Here is an 18,883-nt window from a genome sequence, read left to right as displayed (position 1 = left end):
GTCTATAAAAAACCATTAGAGTCATAAACAATGGGGCACATTTACTAAGAACGGGGCAAACTGTACTAAATGCAGTTTGCCTGTGTAATGTGCAGGGGGGCCAGATTCTGGCGCATGTTCTACATGAATCTGGCGCCCCCTGCATTACTCCGACAGAGTGGACCAACATTTTTCTGGTGCACCTTTAAAGAAATCTACCACTTGATTTCATGCATTATGAACTGATGCAGGCACATATCTTGTTTAATCCCTGAACTCTTCTGTTTTGATCAAATAATGTTAGGTAACTCATTGGTTACAAGAGTTGTACAAGAGGCAACCAGCCTGATGGTAAGAGAGAGAGAGAGAGTGTTAATGAGAGCACAGAACCGGTCAGGTTGCCAGTAGCTAAAGCACAAAGTCCCAGCGCTCAGTATCTAGGTTGCTGGTGTTTCAGTTCCCATCTGGCTTTGCAGCTATTCATATCACTCATCTTGGCCAACACTCCAATTTCTTTTCCTATGCCTAAAATGTTATGTTTTTAACGTTTGGTGTCACCATTGTGAAAATGGGATAGCATAACCCAGTGGTGTAGCTGGGCCCCATTCATAACAAACCCCTCCAATTAAAGAGAACCTGTCACCACATTTTGCACAAATACAGCTAGTGACCAGTTCCCACAGAGCCATATTAACTAACTGTCACACTTTTCTTTTAGCTAATTTTTTTTTTTATAACCTTGCCTGATATCCAGGGATATCTGTAGCAAGTCGGGGGATCGTGGATTCTTTGGGCTGAATCCAGCAACTCCTCCCCATGCATTCTCAGCATTCAGCAATAATGTCATGCATCACAGAATGCCTCCATAGTGGATTAGGAGGAGCAGCAGTCCATGGAGGTTGAACTGTGCTGTGATTTCATGTGATCAGATATATCCATGCTGTACAGTTTGCTAATGTTAAGAGGCTAAAGGACCTTATATGGTCACATGATATTACTTGCTGAATGCAGAGAAAGCATTGGGGTGGAGCTGCTGGATTCAGCCTGGAAAGGCCAGGAGGGATTGCTAAAGATATTCCTGGATACCAGGCAATGTTCTAAATTGGATTTTATGGATATATGAGGGAAACAATTTTTACCTACAAGAAGGGTGTCAGTTCATCAGTCACCACACACCGGCTCTGACTTGTTAAGCAGCTACACTTCATGTAACTATTCCAATTGGATTGTCTCACTCTTAGGATACAAGATGGCCTGATTTCCCAAACAGTAGCAGAATAACAAGAAGCAAACATGCTAGTGATATAAAATACCAGAAATACCATATTGGGAAAAAATGTACTTCATCAGACCAGGCCATATGTCCAGAAATATCAGTAGCATTGGTCAACATTATGTCATTTTAGTTAACTTGCCTTGATGGTGGCTGAAATGGAGATATCCTCCTAACTCCTAATCGAGTTATGGTTGGTTAATTACTTCTGGCATATGTCCCCAACCGTAAAGGGGTATTCTCATGCTTAATGTTTATGACATATCCACAAGAAGTGCCATAAGACATTGTGACCTTTTCTACCGACTGACCCCCTTCCCGTAGCCACCCTCCATTCAATTCTTTGGTAACAATAGAAATAGTTGGCTTTTTTTTGGTCCTACTATAGACCTGAATGGAGAATGGCCACCCATGCGTGGACAACTCTCTGCTCAGCTAGAACCTGGTTCGGGGGTCATTGGTATCATTCTCATAATAGGTTAATGTCCTGAATCTACATGTAGTCATAACATATCCTGTGTGCAAGAGGGAAAGTAAGTATCAACAACGTCTATATAGCACGGCAGATAATGTTGACATTACATACGCTGGAGAAACACTAGAAGACCAGAAGACTTAACTTTTTGTTTGTCACGGAAGAAAAAATATGAATAAAATCATTCGGCTTACAACTGTTGGTTCTTCCTGAGATTGAAAGGTTAAACCATTTATGATAACTTTTGTTGGTGGTTTGAGAAAACAGCAATTTAAAAGTGGGAACTTGAGTGGTCTCAATTGTACCACTTTGGTATCTTTATGTTGTGGCTGAATCGGAAAGCTTTTCAGTCCCCCGGTAGCGGATGAATACCGCTGATTACGGTACAGGAGAGCCAAAATTAATGCCCGATAATCAGGGACCATTCTGGGGCTGAAAGCAAAAGAACATATTCAGACACAATTTATAGATAATTAATCTACTTGTGCCATCTCTAAGGGGGGGCATATCACCTGACCTCTGTGATTAGACGGAGGGCTCCGGTACGTGGATTACTTTTCGAGTTCAGGTTTATAACTTTTGATAGCGCTTTGCCCATCAGGTCGTCCTGTAATGTTTCAGGGTAAATCATCCTTGAAATTATTATGTGTTAATAATACAATAAATTGATGACTCCCACTGACTCTGAAGAAGGACTTGCTCTATTACTGAGCTTCTCGAATCTCCCCTATGGATTCAACATCTTGGAAGTTGACAGTGACCTCAAATTACCCTATTATACTTATTGATGTCATGTAACTGCTTTAATGCGCTAAAAGATCTCTTTCCGCTTGCAGCTCAACACGTGAACTCACTAATGTATCTTAAATTACCAAACCTGGGCTGTAATTGGGGCAATTTTCACCCTTAATGTACAAGATACACGTCATGCCAAAGCGATTCTTTCCCGCTTTCTTGATCAGTCTCACACCTTTTTTCTTATTAGGTCACCTGGGAAGAATAATCAAGTTCCACCTAGGAAACCTGTCACACTGTTTCCAAAGTTAAGGGTCCCGGGCAATGTGCCTTTGAACACATTAACCAGGTCTTCAAAACCCCCGTTACAAAAACAATGCCTGGAGCGACTTGTGTTCCTGGAGCCCATCTCTTATGCAGCCCTCAAGCTTTGATGGCAGAGCATTGCTAGGTCCGTCTTCAAATCTCGCTGTCTCTCCTAACCGTCTGCTGAGCGAAATACAAAATTTAGTCTCCCTGAAAGGATTTAGAAAGCGAAATCTGTTTTATCTTGACATCAAAAACAAGGGTCTGATTTGTAAGAATTATTCCAGATCTGTTGTGGGAACAATATGGTATAACTTGGCAGTGCTCCTGCTGTTACCCTTCAGTCATACACCAAATTACCATTAAGATAAACCCTGGGCTTAGTGTTGTCAGCAACATGCAGCTCTCTGTCGTGCTTGTGCCAGCAATATTTTAATTGGAGACACTGTAATTAGTGGGAATTTATAAGCTCTAAGCCAGCTAAACATACATGAAGCTCAAAGCCGACAGTGCATTTAAAGGGACAAACCTGCATTTGACTTTGTTCTGATTTTGAAATATAAATTTTGTTGGTTTTTTTTTGTTTTTTTTTTGTGTGCAAATTGGTAGTTGCACACCCAAAAAATATTGTCATCTAATGATTACAATCATAAAATAAGCAATGGCTAAAAAATCAGCATACTGGCTAGGTGGTAATAATAGTTCCTTAGTTAGTTAGTAATAATAATAATTCCTTTATTTATATAGCGCACACAGATTACACAGCACTGCACAAAGTTTGCCAAATCAGTCCATGTCCCCAATGGGGCTCACAATCTAATCATCCTACCAGTATGTTTTTTTTGGAGTGTGGGAGGAAACCAGAGGACCTAGAGGAAAGCCACAAACATGGAGAGAAAATACAAACTCTTTGCAGATGTTGACCCTGTTATCACTATATACCATGGCTATGGCTACTGTAATATGGTATATAGTCTACATTATTCTTTAATTTGCCTGTAATTTACAAGCCCATATTCAATACTTTAGCGACTTTAGGGACGCATTCTGAAGCATAATTGCAACAATCTTAATTGTTTGTCTCCCATCTCTCTCTTTGATTATAAAAATTTGTTCATGGAGGTAACCTGCTTGCCCTGGTTGACCAATTTATGAAAAGAAAAATCCCAGTCATCCACAAAGTCCAATAAAACAGGCCTATGAAAGAGAAATATGATTCAAAAAATAAAAAATAATAATATAATAAAATAATATATAAAAACCAAAATATACTGACCTGATTAGGGTTTCTAGGGTTCTATATGCTGAGAATCAAATATACAGACTATTTCAGAAGCCCCAAAATTTGCCAAACTGTACATGGAGACCCTACAAAGCCCAAAGATGCAACAAAATTAATAATACTGCAACATCTCCAAACTATGTGCTGTGCAGGGACTCATCCAGTTACAAGGAGTCCCTGCACTCTAAGTTAAAGAGTATCTGTTATTTCAGATGACTTTTGATACTGTGAGGGGACGGGAAGGAGTGTTGGAAAAAAAAAATTTATATACTTCTGTAAGAAATTCTGCATAGATTGTAAAGAAACACTAAGGTGCTCCTTAGTAACAATGTTCCTTCTATGTTGCTATGGCAAATCTGTCTCCCAGATTGAAGTTGTATCTCTGTCTCCTCTCCTGCTTGTTACACAGCTGTGTCTCTATGCACCTCCATAGACACACAGGGGGTCATTTACTAAGGGCCCGATTCGCGTTTTCCCGAAGTGTTACCCGAATATTTCCGATTTGCGCCGATTGTACCTGAATTGCCCCGGGACGCACGCACGCGATCGGATTGTGGCGCATCGGCGCCGGCATGCGCGCGACGGAAATCGGGGGCGTGGCCGATCGAAAACCCGACGGATTCGGAAAAACCGCCGCATTTAAGAACTGAAAATGTGTCGCTCGGGACGCGCTTACCTTCACTTAGCCCGAGCCGGTGAACTCCAGCGTGTTCAGATGCTTTTCAGCGCAGCAGCGCCACCTGGTGGACGGGAGAGGAACTACCTTATTAAATCCCGGCCGGACCCGAATCCAGCGCAGAGAACGCGCCCTGGATCGCGAATGGACCCACAGGGTACAGGCTGGAATATGCATCTCTATGGCATGTAATAGCTCATTTTATTTTAGACACTAAGCAGAATTTGTTCTTGAAGTATATCAGAAAAATTTCCACCACATCCCCCTCACAATATAAAACATTTTGTCAGTAATACCTTCATTTAGCCCTAAAATTAACACATTCGCAAAAGATAAATGAGAAACCCATATTAAAATTTGTCATGCAATTTTACGGAGACACCCTGGTGGAGCACACTAACCTGGGGCTAGGATACGGCTGTAGTACTGGAACAGTCTGAACAATATTAGCTAAATGAGCTTCGATGATGTCATGACCATGTGACTGGTGTGAGATGATGATAAGATGAGGAACCTAACTTTTTTTTTTGCTTATTCTTTAGAGCCGAGTTCTGGCTGGAAGAAGCTGATGTGTCCTCCAGATAGAAGAATATGATAGGGAATCCCTCCGACCAAAGGCGCTGTGTGTAAGTTGCTGGATTTACATAAGCTCACAATTCTGCACTCAATAAACAACACTGAGCTCCCTCTAAATCCTGCTGTAATTTTTTTTCTCGTTTTGTCTCTCATAGTTGAGGTTCAACCTATGATGTCAATTACAGGCCTCTCATTCTTCTTATGTGGGAGAACTTGCACAATTAGTGGTTGACTTTTTTTTCCCACTGTATATATATATATATATATATGTATATGGAATTTGTATGGTGATTTTCACTTTTCTATGTTATGTGTAAATTTTATATGTAACGAGACATTGGAGGGATTGGAGGGATGTTGGAGGGATGTTACTTTATACGTTAATATAGTGTATACAAATTTTTTTAAACTATTTTTTACTTTTTTTTATCTGTCCCACTATAAACATGAACAAGTTATCATTTGATATAGTACTAAACACTGTCAGCCTTTGCAATTGCACACTGGGGCTTATTTACTAATGGTCCCACGACTGCATTTCCATTGGGTTTTCCAACTTTTTGGGGATCGTGCCTTAGGGACAGGGATTTAGCAGGGGATTGTGTCGCAATCGGATTTTGGCGCATCGGCGCCGGCTTTCATACGACAGAAATCGGGGGGCGGGACGACGATCTGACGGATTCGAACTGAGCGCAGGATTTAACATTAAAATTGTGACGCAAGCCCAAGCACTTACATGCACCAGGAAGAAAATGGTGAACTCCGGCAGACCTGAGCGGGGAAGCGACACATGCAGGAAATCAGGCGCACAATGTCTGCGGCAGAGTTCCTTCTCGTCGGACACTCCACTCCACTTGGGGAACGCACAGGACCGGGTAAGTAAATGTGCCCCACTGTCTGTAAGGTCCTGTTTGTGACAGGACCTTACAGGCATTTGCTATGGACAGCCCTATGGACAGCAATGATCAACACCCCCAAAAGCACTTTGGGGGGTGCTGATCAGGCCGGGAATCTACCTGTAGGAATTAAATACTGTGGAGGCATTTAATGGGTTAACACCAGCGGCGATCGGAGATCATTGTAAATTGCAGCTAACATCCCGTGTTTTTTGATGCCTGTTCAGCTCTGGTGGTAAGCTGAATTGGCATTGGCTCCATGACGCACTGTTACTGCACGTAACTCTAAGTTCCCTTAGAAATACATATCTTTTTTTGGAAAAGTCCATTTTAACCTTTTTTGTCCAAAAATATTACGTACTTATATACTGCTCTATTATGAATACTGTAATAGGGGGATGGAAGTGTGAACACAGCTGAAGCTTCAGAATCGGCTAAGCTGCTGAAAAGACGTGAAAAAAAACATGCAATAATGAATTACTATATTGTTCCCAAAAAAATCTAACAAAAAAACTGTCTCTGTTAAAGAAAAGTTCACTTTCTGTAAAAAAATAATGCTCAGTTTAATCTCTTTATGTGTTAAAATTGATCATGGTAGCGGAGGAGTGTGAACCTCCAGTCTTTTTATAAGTCTTTGAAACTTTTTAATTACATTGGTCGGAGTGCGCTTATAATGTGCTTCCTGTATAATGTACAATGAGACCAAAGGAAACGGATAGAATAAAAGTAAATTGGTAGCATTTCATCCTCACTAGCGGAGAAATCCAAGCAATCGGAGTATCTTCCCACAAAGTTAGATACCCTTCTAAGAACATATTGTTTTTACAATTAATAATCCTTCCCTTTGTTCACTACACAGCCCTCACTATGTCTGCTTAGCTGTACCCCAGTATAAATCTGCTGATGGACACTTCTGTGACTTGAGAAATCTACAATGGACATCGCTACTGGAAGAAACAAGTTTTATGAAACAAGTATGAAATATCCATGTTAAATGAAGCAACAAAAAATAGGTATTTCTGGGCCACTGGTTAAACTACTACTTTATAGCCCATTAGGCTATATTGGTGCCTAAGGGGCCCAAATAGGTTGCCCAGTACATATACAGTTGACAACATAGATGAAGAAGGGAGAGGAATGCTCCGGCTCCATGGTTGAACCTCTGTCGCTGTGGTGTGTGGCAGCGGTCAGTAGACACAACTTGATGACATTGCACCCGACTAAAAGTTTCAGAGAAGAAGTGGAGGCTGCTGCAATAGAATTGAGGAAAGCCAAAAGTTTGCTATGGTGCCCAATCAATTCTAGTTACTCCAATGATTTGGGTCCATATTTATGAAGGTATATGTTAGGCATTTACCCTGGAGATTTGGGTAACCATACCTTGGTGTATAATGTTATAGCAGTAGGATGGTAGAAAATGTATTTATATTCCAGGATTGTAGCTGGACTTTGGGAATGAGTCCTTGCACTGCTGGGATGTTAAAAAAGGAAATCTACCGTTTGTCATGCATTGTGAACCAAACATATCTTGAGAATCCTGTAGCTACACTGATGCAGAAACATATCTTGTTTAATCCCTGAATTGAGTGGTTTAGCAAAACCACTTGGATAAGGGATGAAACAAGATATGTTTCTGCATCCGTGTAGCTACAGCATTCTCAAGGTATGTTTGGTTCATAATGCATCAAATCAAATGGTAGATTTCCTTTAAATCTCTTTCTTAAACTGACTAAAAGGTCCTGTCTTTCTTTTTTGATGTAGTATTCAAGATGCTTTTACTAAAGACAAAACTCTTTTTCTGTTTGTGGGCCATCGAGTGCCTGTGAAGGTTTTCGCTAGCATAATTGGATGTTTTATAGATTTTTTTAGTCATTAATTGGAGCCTTTATCTAAATATAATGCAGCAAAGGTAAAGGTGGACACATGTGTATGAGAGATGGAGCGTCTCACCGGAGGCAGGAGAATATTAGGTGTTATTTCTAGATGTATCCATCAACATTTATCTGCAGTGATTGTAGCAGAAATTGTATAGGTAAAAATATCCCCTTGAACTGTATACCATAAGGTGCGGCTTCTAACAATGATATTTTAAATGCAGCATCAAGTCAGACCTCAGTTTCCATGTGAACGACTAAATGAACGTCTCTAGTTAGTTGAAAAACAAACATCAATTCGCATAGAAATCAGTCAGATAAACTGTTATTAACATTTAATTATAAAGTGCCAATCCGTTCTGCAACACTGCACAAGGGGATTAAATTACATTTATATAAAGCCGAACGTCAATGGAAAGGACAGGTGCCTTGGGTCCGACTGGCCAGTATACAAAGTGTGTGAAGAGAGAATGTAGAACAAAAACATCTTAAAAAATTAGAGAACTATCGATGGAAAAGAGCAAATAAACCATGGAGACAGCAGTGCATTGCTCTGGGACCACGAGTTCTAAAATCACATCTCAAACAAGACTAGACATGAGAAAATCATTCAATTCGATGATTAGTAGAAGCTTTTTCAAATTTTTTTAAGTATTCGATTTAGGTCCAAATCAAATTAGTATGTAACGCTGTCACTCCAATTGTCCTGGAAATTGGTATAAAAACTCCTCAATTCCTCTAAAACTCACCTCGATTTGTAAAAAATCCCTCGGGAGCAAATCAGAAAATATTTGGGATCAATTTGTTCGATGTCACACACAGGGGTGTGGGAGAGTCTCTTGGGGCTAGAGTCTGTGGACTCCCTGGACCACTGTGGGGATGATGGTACTAGCCGCAAAACGGGACCGGAGTCTAAATGGCCCCTGGTCTTCGCAAAGCGGATGGTCTTGCTGCGGCTGGGTGCCACCAGGTCGTTCCATGGGTGTGACTAGGCCCGCGTGGCAGCCAAGGTAGGGACAAAGGGAAAGCAGGACCTCAGGAAGGCAGGACCTCTGGAAGGCAGGACCTCAAGATGGCAGGACCTAAGGATGGCAGGACCTAAGGATGACCACCGGGAATACAGGATGACCCCCGGAAATACAGGACCGCCACAGGAATACAGGACCGCCACAGGAATACAGGACAGTCACAGGAACACGGGAACACCACAGGAACACGGGAAACACTGAGACGTCTGGAAACGAACAGGAGGAACACAGGAGGCCTTCACTTCAGTGGAATGACTTTAAAATCCTGCAGAGAGTGAAGGGAGGTGCCAGATTATAAGGGCATGCCGGATTAGCCAGCGCCAATTAGGAGGACGCTGGCCCTTTAAGGCAGGACGAGCCAACACACGTGCGCCCTAATAGCGGGAACGAGCGGCCTAGTCCAGAACCAGACATGTGGCCTACTCGGGACCGACGCAGAGCCAGGAGCCGGACAGGGGGCTGACCGCGCCACACCGGATGGCACGGGTGTACGGATCACGGGTACGGCGTGACATTCCGTGATACAAACCAGATTCACACTGAACCAAACAATGGATTTGCCCATCTTTAAACAAGACCTTATCCCCATGGGCTTCTACCTGTACAGTCCTCACTCTCTACAAACATGCAATGGGCAACAGGTTCATCTCAATGTTCTATCCAACTCGGCACTAGAAGAGAGTAAGGGGCTGCCTAGACCCACAATGCAATAGGGTTGTGGCACTGCCAATTCTTGTCCATTTCCTGGTAAAAAAATTTGAATTGAAAAGTGAAGAGAATTAAATATAGCTTTTTGTTCCTTTGTGTGGACAACAAATATGAAGGACAGGCTGTTTCCATCTTAGAGGCATATGTATAAAACATACTTTAGGTCAGAAGACCAACAGGCTGGCAGTGAGCCCAGTAAGCAGCATGTTTTCTGTAAACTAGGGATTAGATGTTCTTCACAATTAAAGAGGTTCTCCAGAACTAAAAATATTGTTTCCAATAAAAAGCTTATTTTCATTATGCAATTTAAACACTTTTCTAAAATGATTTCTTAAAAGCTGCTTATGATATTTTTTGTCCCGTCTTTATTGATGTTAAGTCTTTCTTCATAAAGAAGAAAATGCTCCTTCTCAGTTTGCTTCAACCACTCTCACACTGTTTCTGAGATTCAGCAATGTTTATGTCTCTGCTGGTCCCCTGTACAGAGGGTTCTGGCTCAGGCTTGGGATATACAGGGTTCTGGCTGGGGCCGGGAGTAGCAATTTCTCCAGCCCCTGGATGCCGCCCCCAGCAACTGACTGGTTAGGCCCTTCAGTACTCAAACCCCAACAGAGAAACACACAGAGCCTAGACAATGACATCACCCAGCTTCCTTAAAACAGACACCCAGCTTATAACAGGAAATCAACTCTGCAAGGCTGCAAGCAAACCCACTCGGCAAAATAGTCCTGAGTGAGATCACTAGGCTCACAATTGAAAAACCCGAATCAATACAGAGGATTCTGGTACCAGGAATGTGTGATCCAGAACGTTTGTTTGATATAGCTTGGTATGGCAGCCTTTGTCCCTAAAAGCTATCTTTTATAATAGGCTAAATTGCTGCAGGGGCTACGGGGGCATCACCATGCAGAGGGAATCAGTAAAGCTCCCGGAGCAATGGAAGGCGCTGCACAAGTGCAAACCCGTGGATGTCACAATCATCACAGACGCACAAGGGGCTTCTCTGTAGCGCTACTGGGACCATGTTATAGCCCTAGCCCCCAGAGATAGCAGAGGCTATGGTGACATCTAATGGTAATAGCAGAGGCTATATCTATGTTATAGTAACCCTTGTGTGTTTCTGTGACCTATGTTACAGCCCCTGAATCATTAATGGCTTCCAGTGCCCCCTCGGCTTTCCGAAGAACAACTGTAGTGTTTTTGGTCAAGGCATTTATTCTAGACCTTAGCACTAAGGTCCAACACCTCATATATTCACCAGCACAATGGGACAAGAAGTTATAGGTTATTTTACACTAAACATGGGATAGAATATCAGTTCTGGGGAGGAGGTAGACACCCCTAAGGTACATACAAACAATCATCAATAAGGATAAGCTACGTTTTTGTTGGTTTGCTCCTCCATGATGCATCTCATATAGTTTATTGCCCTCAAGGAATCTTGGCTGGACTTCTAGATGTCAAGAAACTTGTACCACTTGTGAATTCAGGCTTCCATCTCCAGAGCTGGATACTCACATATTAAATTCAGGCTTCCCACACGCTCTCCAAGCACCCAGAAGCAAAGAATAGCAAATGGAGACAATAGATCGAGCTGCCTTGTCCTGTAGATGTTGATATGGAGCCGACCTCATTTTCATGGATCACATAAACTTGGATCATATCCCTCTCCCTTCTCATCTGAATCTATTAATAATTTCCATATTACATTGATCTACAACTAAAACGCATTTTGTTTCCAACCTACAAAAATATCATTCGAGCACCACATGGAGCAAGTCATAAAAGGAAAACTTGAGCAGAAAGTTAGCGAACTGCCTTCTATAACATAAAAAAAACACATGCATTTATTTTTTTAGCAGATTAAGCTGCTTAGAAAAGTACAGAACCTGCCAAAACAGCAAGTTCAAAAGTATCACTATATATAAAGGGAAGAAGAAAGCAGCAGATAAATCCCCAAATGTGACAAAATTGTGAAATGATTCGAACAGCCAGAAGAAATCACATGAGATGCTTAAACATTGTCGATGCCACTAAAGTGTTGAAAAATACTCAGGAGCTTTAAAACTAAAAAGTTAAAAACACGTCTTCTACCACTCGCAAAATAAAAGTAAACTAATAAAAGTAAAGTTAGCACTGACTATAGACTATCCTTACAAAATGAAAACTATCACTTATTACAGTATGAGAAATCACAAAAGGGAAAATGTACATAAAATAAGGCCCAGTTCACACTTGCGTTCGTACCTCCATCATTATCTTCTGTCACTTAAACAATAACAGAACTCTACTAAAATGTTCATAGGTTTCGATAGACTTATAATAGCCTCTGTTAGTGTCCAGTTCCACCACTTCCTTTATCCCTTTCGTTTTTAAGCCAAAATTTGGATGGAAGGTACAGCGGTATTTTTTCAGTCTTAAATAACTGAAGCCTAATGGAAGTCATATAAATGGGCAAAAATGGAAACCATTGAAATTAAAGGAAATTTCAATTGCTCCATTGTTATTGTTGCAGCAACAAAAAGAGGTCCAAATGGAGGTGCGATCCGACCCTAGATCAGTGGTGACAAACTTATGGCACAAGTGAGAAATGTGGCACTCAGAGCCCTCGCTGTGGGCACCCATGCCAGTGACTAGCACAATGTTTGCCAGACAGGACTCGAGGTCTCATCCTGCAGCCTCAGGCAGCCCAGGACGTGCTCTCAGGGTTATTTTAAAGAGACGCATCCAGCAATCAAGCGCTTATTCCTGCCTAGTTTAAGACTAGAGATGAGCGAGTATACTTGTCCGAGCTTGATGCTCGTTCGAGTATTAGAGTACTCGAAGCGGCTCGTTGCTCGGACGAGTATCTCACCGGCTCGAGATCAAGCATTTACTTAACGAAACACAGTGAAGAACAGTGAAGAATACAATGAAAACAGTGAACACAGGATCATTTAAGTGAAGAACACATTGAAAGAACACAGTGAAGAACACATTGCAGATGTTCTGTACATCTGCTAACTTATCGGAAGACAGTGCAGAACAGACAATAGTATGTGAAGAACAATATGTGTGAAGAACACATTGCCAGCGTATAATTGCCCCTCCGCTGCATTTTGGCAGCAGCATACATCAGGAGACTTCTGCCACTTGATATATCACGGCAGACTGCTGCGCAGTGTTTATTCTACGGCAGGCAGCCCCCCCCCCTCACGCCCCTTCACGCCCCACTGGCAATAAGCTAGCATTTCAGCACCTGACGTGGTGCGGAGGCCCTTACAAATATGCCCCTATATCCACAAAGCTATGTCCTACTAGAGACTCAATTCACCAACGTCTGACCAACTACAGATAGAAACCAACAAGTTTTTTTTTTTTGTACTACTGAAGGCTGTAACCACCAAGCTTGTTTTTCTGTTCAGAGCTTTGTGCCACTGATTGTAACTATTATGGCTAAGTTCACACTATCGTTCAAACCTCAGTTCCTTACATCTGTTCAAAAAAGTAAGGCATGGAGGTTTAATGAGTTTAACTGAGGTTTTAACTGATGTTTAATGTATCAATTAAAAATCCTGTTGACATCAATGTAAATTTTATGCAATCCGTTATGTTCCGTTTAGGCATGCGTTTTTTTGGACAGAAAAAATTATGGTGGCAGCGGTACTTTAAAACAAACACATGGATAACGGATACTTGCCAAACTGACCATAACGGGTGACATGAAATTTACATTGATGTCAATGGGATTTTTAACTGATACATTTAACCTTCATTCTTTACCTTTTTTTTAACCGAGGTTTGAGCATTAGTGTGAACTTAGCCTAAGCTGTATATATCAATGAGCCTATAACTACTAAGCATTGTGTCTGTATATTCTCCATGATTTGGAGTTTGGGAAGTAACGCAGCTACATGTAGAGGGAAATTAGGACCTGAGGGCAAATGTAGAGCGAAATAAGGGCCTGAGGGCAGCGAGTCACCATGAACCTTGAAAACAAGGTAAATTTTTGAGAGTACAAGCGCTGTGCTTCTAAACTCACGGTAGGAAAAATGTTACAAAGTGAAAGCAACAAGTAAACAAAGGACAAGAGAGACCCGATTCAAGTAACTTTTGTTTTCCAGATCGTGTCCTCACAGACAGATCAAAGCTCCGGTACTGAAAGGGAGGCAGCAGGGTAAAAATGTGACGACTCTTAATGCGGTGAAAATAGGTTAACCTATGGATTTCTATCATTTCATTCTATGTAGGAAGCCAATCTGCACAGATGCCCTGGATCTTCATCTCTCTGGGTCAAATCCTGATTAAACGACCATAGGATCACACCTATAGAGCTGTGAAAAGGATGTCAGATGTCACTAATAATACGTAGAGAATGGTTTATGAATAGTTTCTGACTTCTATATAAAATGTGATAATAGAAAATTGCAGAAAACTGCAAGCATTGTCTCTTTTCATTATTACAGGTTTCTATGGTTAAGGGACAATGTTATTCTGGTTTATCGCCATATGTGCAAATCTCACTGCTCCAAAATGTAAAAGTTTGGCTTGTGGGTTTTAGAACTTCATCAGACTATTTGCACCAGTGGTAGATTAAAATATAGGAGGTTTGGGTGGTAGCCCGGGGCCCAAGCACTCTAGGGGGCCCATGGTTACCCACGCTACCCACCAAATTTCATACTGAGAAGAACCTACACCCATGAAATCCTCATAATCTGTTCCTGCTCTCAATACATAAGGGCACAAGAGCCATTACAGGGTCATGAAACCACAGGCATAAGGGACATATCCTCCATTTCCCAAGAAGCTGATTCTAGTACCACATACAGCCCAAAACCCATGGCAGTCTTAATCCACCCCTGATGGGCACAGATGACAACATGTGTATGGAAGTGTCAACCAAGATGGTGTTGGCCAAACTTGGTCAACTTCTGTAAGTAAAGTAAGGTAAACTGCACCCCACTGGGTGTGCAAGAGGGTGTTCAAGTAGGATATCAGTCTGTTAAGTATAATAATAATAAAAAAAACACTTGGCACTCCATTTGCTGATGCAAAAGCACAGAATTTTACTCGTGTACAAAGTATGACAATCCAAATTCGTGTAACGTTTCGGTCTTTACTATACATGTTCTTCCGACACGGATAGCAAGGTGTGGAAGAGGATGATGATGAGCCGCTGTGGGGCGAGAGGCAGTAAAAAAGGCAGCAAGTACTGCTGAGGAGAAAAGCCATAGGCTACAGGACTGTTCAATAAAAATAACAATGCTCAAGTGAGAGTGCTCAACTCATTGTTCAATTCTAATATAATGGTTACATGATGAGGACACCTTTTAATCAAAATTGCTACACAAATCCGTATAATCTGCCCAAAACGACTACTAATCAATGATCCGACAAGTCAATGGGGCTCATTTAATAAGGGTCGAAATTGTGCACTTTCGTTGTTTTTCCCGGCAATTTCCGATTTGCCCTGAATTGCCTTGGGATTTTGGCGCTCGCGATCAGATTTTGGCGCATCGGTGCCAGCTTTCATGCAACAGAAATCAGGGGCATGGCTGTCGGGCAACCCAACAGATTCGGAAAACAATGCAGAATTTAAAAAAAAATTGTGTCGCAAGATCAACACTTACATGCACAGGGACGAAGCTGATGAACTCCGGCGGACCTCGGTTGTATATCGGGCGCATGGACCTTAGTGAATCCCGGCAGACCCGAATCAGCGTTGGAGAATGCGCCACAGGATTGCAACCGAACCGGGTAAGTAAATGAGCTCCAATATCTCTTGTTGACTTTTGTTTGTCTGGATGAACAATCATTCACATATCTATCTATCTATCTATCTATCTATCTATCTATCTATCATCTATCTTCTATCTATCGATCTATCGATCTATCTATCTATCTATCTATCTATCTATCTATCTATCACATATCTATCTATCATCTATCTATCGATCTATCGATCTATCTATCTATCTATCTATCTATCGCTCCACTATATAAAATAGTATACATAGGGCCACATTTATCACTTTTGTGCGCCTAAGTGTAGTAGTTGCGCCTAAATTCGGGCGCACTGTTTTGCCAGAATTATCACAAGCTACAACCATCTGTGATAAGTATATTTTCTGCCTCTTATTAATCACTTTACTCTAACACAGTTTAGGCGCAGTTTAGGCGCAGTTTAGGCGCAATGTTAGATTCAGGCACTTACATGTCATCCTGCTACAAGCTCCTCTCTGCTTCTCCCACATCCCAGCATGAAGATAACACTCACAGCAGCACCCAGGTGTGTGACACCCTGCACCCAGTGACCTCCTCAGCAGGGGCTTCTCCTAGAGGGGATCCCCCAGTGCTGGTTTCCTGCTGCACCCCTGTAATTCTGCACAATATCCCCCTCAGACACTGTGCAGAATTACATGGGGGACACTTGTTTGCAGTATCTGCAAAATTCTGCAAACTTGTGCAAACTTCTCTTCTCTCTTGCTGTGAGCTCAGGTTTTGCAGAATGGGCCACATTTATCACTTGTTTTTTCTGTTGTTTTTGCGCCTTTTCGTTTAGGCGCACCGTTTTTGCGCCATTTTTGCGATTAAACGTCAAATTAGCCGCGCAGCAAAAATAACCATCTTTCCCTCATCTATCGTTCAATTCCAGATGTTTTGCTGCGCCTAATGATATTCATCACGTGCGACTTTTGCATTTAGGCGCAAAAACGGGCGCAAAAACACTCCAGATCGAAGGTGGCGTTATCTGAGAAGAAAGCACTGAGCCCCTTTGCAGAAGAGCTCATTTCTAGCAGCAAAGCTCAGCCAGACACTAGAACAGATAATAGACACATTACATACACTGCAGACAGGAGCTGCAGACTCTATTTACAGTTCATCACCTTCTATTTACAAAATATTCTGCAAAACCTGAGCTCAAAGCAAGAGAGAAGAGAAGTTTGCAGATACTACAAACAAGCGTCCCCCATGTAATTCTGCACAGTGTCTGAGGGGGATATTGTGCAGAATTACAGGGGTGCAGCAGGAGACCAGCACTGGGGGATCCCCTCCAGGAGAAGCCACTGATGAGGAGGTCACTGGGTGCTGGATGTCACACACCTGGGTGCTGCTGTGAGTGTTATCTTCATTCTGGGCTGTGGGAGAAGCAGAGAGGAGCTTGTAGCAGGATCACATGTAAGTGCCTGAATCTAACATTGCGCCTAAACTGCGCCTAAACTGTGTTAAAGTAAAGTGATTAATAAGAGGCAGAAAATATACTTATCACAGATGGTTGTAGCTTGTGATAATTCTGGCAAAACAGTGCGCCCGAATTTAGGCGCAACTACTACACTTAGGCGCACAGAAGTGATAAATGTGGCCCATAGTAGCTTACATCTAGGTGTTGAACTACATCCATATCTTATCTCTTTTGTAGGTCTAACGCACAATTTCTTTCATCCATAAGTGATCCATGATCTCAGCTTTGGATTTACTTTGATCTCGTAAGGGCTGACGTTGCCCGGATGAGGATGGTGCAGCGGACCGGAGCACACACATTTGCCTGGGTTATATTGATTATACTCATAGGAGGTTGTCATTTCTCCTACTGACTAAATGTGAGTATATTTGATCCTCGCATTCTCTTGCTGGAAGCCATTACTCTCTGTTTCCTGCCCCCGGCGTTGGTTCTTTTTTTTTCATGTCACATTGATTTTACAGTGAATACACCACCACCTAGCTCCTCCAGGATCGGAGAGAGCTCTTTAATACACATAACATGCACCCGGTGACATATTGTGCTCCTCAAGCATATCAATGACCCCAGACAGCACTCCCACTGTCTCATGAATCTTAAAATGGCAGCTTTTCTGTATTGTAGGATGTCAAGACAAGTCATGCCAAATGTAGTGTCATGCCTGGAAGTCTAATGTAGAATGTCTGATACTGCATTATATATAGATGAAAGCCACAGGCACAGAAGAGTTAATAAATTACTGGAGCCCTGATGTCGAATCGTATTCTGGAAACATCCTAAATGTGTAAGTACATTCTCTATATACTGGCTAACATCCTGAGGGTAAGACTGGTGGTATATATTTATTATATAGGGAAGATCAAATTAAGGCTCCATATGTAAAGTGGCCTAGGACATGCACAGGTCTCATTACAAAACCTTTTTAAAACCACCTATCATTTAGTCATTGATAGTACAAGCGGTCCCCTACTTAAGGACACCCAACTTGCAGACGACCCCTAGTTAAAGACAGACTCCTCTGCGCACTGTGACCTCTGGTGAAGCTCTCTGGATGTTACTATAGTCCCAGGCTGCAATGATCAGCTGTAAGGTGTCTGTAATGAAGCTTTATTGACAATCCTTGGTCCAATTACAGCAAAAAATTTTGAAACTCCAATTGTCACTGGGGCAAAAAAATTTTTTTGTCTGGATCTACAATTATTAAATATACAGTTTCGACTTACATACAAATTCAACTTGAGAACAAACCTATGGAACCTATCTTGTATGTAACCCAGGGACTGCCTGGTCTACACATATAGGGAACATATACTAATGGGTCATCTGGACTCCTCCGTCCGGTTGCAACTATGCCCTTTGTTTTTCATTGGTCAAAAGTTCCCAGTTACAGACAGCAGCATAGTTTAAATTGGAGACTCTATTTTTTAATACAAATAATAATGTCATAACACATATAAAAGAGTTTTCTAGGTCTTTAAGGGTTATAAAAATAATAAATATCTCATACTCACCTTCTCTGACCCACCTGTTGAGTTGTGATGCCACCAGTTACCACAGTGATGGGCAACCTTTTGAGCTTGGTGTATCAAAATTCGCTGAAAAACCGAGGATAACTCGGGTGCTGTGTCACCTTTAGAGAAAAAACTAATTTTGTAATAACATGTCCAGCAGCGCCCTCCAATTATTAATAACATGTCCAGCAGTGGCCTCCCCTTATTAATAACATGTCCAGCAGCGGCCTTCCTTCCCTAATGAAATACCCCAGCGGCCTCCCTTTACGATTAAAATGCCCCTAGCGACCTTCCTTCCCTAATAAAATACCCCTAGCGGCCTCCCTTTACTACTAAAATACCCCT

General features: G+C 41.8%; 1 long non-coding RNA gene across 1 annotated transcript in view; it reads left to right on the top strand.

The window, feature by feature from the left end:
* Positions 1 to 5,346, top strand: part of LOC140104900 (uncharacterized) — a 56,321-nt gene extending 50,975 nt beyond the window's left edge. Inside the window, exon 3 of the long non-coding RNA XR_011850445.1 lies at positions 5,269 to 5,346. This is a non-coding gene — a long non-coding RNA (uncharacterized lncRNA). The remainder of the gene's footprint in view (positions 1 to 5,268) is intronic.
* Positions 5,347 to 18,883: the final 13,537 nt, after the last annotated feature.

Source organism: Engystomops pustulosus, chromosome 10, assembly GCF_040894005.1.
Source record: "Engystomops pustulosus chromosome 10, aEngPut4.maternal, whole genome shotgun sequence".
NCBI classification, from domain to species: domain Eukaryota; kingdom Metazoa; phylum Chordata; class Amphibia; order Anura; family Leptodactylidae; genus Engystomops; species Engystomops pustulosus.
Note: the sequence above shows the minus strand (reverse complement) of the source record. Positions and strands in the feature narration are given on the sequence as shown.